Source organism: Austrofundulus limnaeus, unplaced genomic scaffold (assembly GCF_001266775.1).
Source record: "Austrofundulus limnaeus strain Quisiro unplaced genomic scaffold, Austrofundulus_limnaeus-1.0 Scaffold22, whole genome shotgun sequence".
In the NCBI taxonomy this organism is placed as follows: domain Eukaryota; kingdom Metazoa; phylum Chordata; class Actinopteri; order Cyprinodontiformes; family Rivulidae; genus Austrofundulus; species Austrofundulus limnaeus.
This window is the reverse complement of record NW_013952424.1, coordinates 2,395,004-2,397,348: the sequence shown is the minus strand read 5'-3', so window position 1 is coordinate 2,397,348 and position 2,345 is coordinate 2,395,004. Positions and strand designations below refer to the sequence as shown.

Here is a 2,345-nt window from a genome sequence, read left to right as displayed (position 1 = left end):
TAATTGTTCAATCTGTATTTTTTTTCTGTTTCAGTTTTTTCAGTTTTATCATTGATCTGTAACTTTTGTAGTCTTGTATTTCACCTCAGGGACATTGTGAACATGACTCCGACGTACAGACGCTTCAGTCATGTTTGCAGTTTTCTGTCTTGTCGGCCTTTTTCCCAGTGTTTCAAAGCTGCCAAAACTGCCTCATTTACTCTCATTGAATTATTCACATTTCATTCCTTTGACAAACTCCCACCATCAGCTGCTGTACGTCTACTTACAGGCATGGGAGCTATTCAGGTGATGAATGCACCGTGATGAAACTGCTTGCTGTTGTTTCACATAATAAATCTCTGAGCCCYGCCCCACTCCTGCCTCAGTTCTCTGCAGCTGACTGGTGTCACCTGCCTTRGCTAACACAAAAAGGGCTGAATGCAGCTTTTGCTCCACTTCCTGCCACCGTTCTGCTCTGACTTTGAGAYGGTACTCTTTTTTTTTTCAAGCCACTGCACGCTGACAGGTTGTTATCAGTGAATGGGTTATGAGGACGGTTTTAAAAAAGGCATGATATATGGCGTGTTTACATCATTGCTGACGATAACAGTGTGGGCTTACCTTCATGCTGCTACCATGACATCTGGAGTCTACAAAAAAGGTTGAACACGTTTGGTTAAAAAGCTGGAGAAGAAAGAAACCTGTATAAACTGTAAAATAATAACTAAAAAAAACATGATGCGGATGGACCAAGACAAACATGTAAGTCCTTTATCTAATTAGATTAAATAAAAACAGGATGGGTACACAACACTTGACAAAAACACATTTGGTGATTAAAGTCCTGAGAACAGCTTGATCTTTTGTGGCGAATCAGATTTCTACAACCGTTCAGCAGCTGATCACTGACTGCTGGGCCCTTGTGTCAAAACAAACTCCTGCTCCTGCGTTACAAGATTTTTTCTGCTCTTCCCTGGCAAAACGATGAAGAAAGTGTTGCATAAACACATTTTAATGCCCTGGTGGGAGCCATAACACACCGGTTTTGTGTAATAGCTTAAAGAAAAAGACCGAAAATAGATAAACAACCAGTTAAGACTGATCTTTTTATTGCACATTGTGTTATTTTGCAAGTTTAACGAAAGAACTACAACTCCTCATTTTTCATTATAATATGATTTAGTGCAAAACTTTGGAGGTGATGAGCATTACGTAAAGGAAAATTAACTCTATGAGCTAAAAAATATCAGCTGAGATAAAATGAAAACCAGAACTTTACATTTTATTTTAGTTTTCTTTACAAACTTCATTTTTCACTGGACTCAGTGTTGTATGGGCAAAACTATCTGTGGTGATTGTAACTCTTGGCTGATTGGTTCCCTCATCTGATTATCCTCACCTGCGTTGATGAGCTGACAGGCTTTATAAGGCGTCGGCTCCAGAAGATCAACGCTGATGCATCTAACCTATTTGGTAGTTGTTCAAGCCGTTTCATGCTAGTGCAAAATATCTTGTTATACTTACCTTGTGTATCCTATGTCCCAGGACAAATCTCACGTTGCCAAGCCGCCTGGATCCTCAAGCCGCCTCTCTGTAAACTCATCTGTCCACAGGAACATCCAGGAAATCATCAGGAACCCAATCAGCCACTCTGCCTGAAGAAACATACCACTTGGAACCCCTCCTCTGATCCACGCTCCACACCACCAGGAAAACCTGTAAGAGAAAGACATCATTATCATTCTACTCTCAATTCTGAATTGCTCAAATTGTCAAGAACCATACTCACCTCCTCGCTTCCCCTCTGTTCACAGCAAGACGTCCCAAAACTCCTCAGCACTGTAAATAAACTCGCTTACCTTTTCATCTTGTCTCCTGGTCTGGTCTCTCAGCTCCGCTGACCTGTTGAACAAAGTTAGCATCTTGTCACTATCAAACATCAGGTATTTTATGCACCTATATATATTTCCAGCTGCATACTACTGTGCATATATATATATATATATATATATACACACTAGAGGGGTGCAACAATACAGAAAATTCATGATTCTGTTCAGTTCGATACTTTAGTCTCACAGTTTGATATTTTTTCGATTAAAAAAAGAGGACTTTCCATGCCCCTTTTGACTTGTAATTTATTTAAATTAATTGTGAACATTTGTTTAACCTCGAAAGTACAGTTTTACATTAAATGTTGCTGAAACAGCAAGTTTCTCAGTGGACCTGCGCTCAAAAATGCAGCCCAGGTGGAGTAGTCGAACACAGATCCACTGATCCTTTAACACAGAGCATCTTCAGAAGACAAGTTGATAAAGTAAATTTTAAAAATCTGTATTGTTCGATACAAGTGTGTATTGAAC

General features: G+C 39.6%; 2 long non-coding RNA genes across 3 annotated transcripts in view; one reads left to right on the top strand and one right to left on the bottom strand.

Moving 5' to 3' along the window:
* Positions 1 to 1,591, bottom strand: part of LOC106514777 (uncharacterized) — a 7,919-nt gene extending 6,328 nt beyond the window's left edge. Inside the window, exons 1-2 of one of the 2 annotated variants that reach the window (XR_001309928.1) lie at positions 1,507 to 1,591; positions 604 to 632 (exon numbers count right to left, since the gene is read on the bottom strand). This is a non-coding gene — a long non-coding RNA (uncharacterized LOC106514777). Of the gene's footprint in view, positions 1 to 603; positions 633 to 1,381 lie in introns of both variants that reach the window. The other variant, XR_001309927.1, reaches the window with a different exon arrangement.
* On the top strand, positions 644 to 1,862 carry LOC106514776 (uncharacterized). The gene is made up of 3 exons (XR_001309926.1): positions 644 to 1,455; positions 1,528 to 1,700; positions 1,797 to 1,862. It is a non-coding gene; the product is annotated as an uncharacterized LOC106514776 (long non-coding RNA).
* The last annotated feature ends 483 nt before the right edge of the window (positions 1,863 to 2,345 follow it).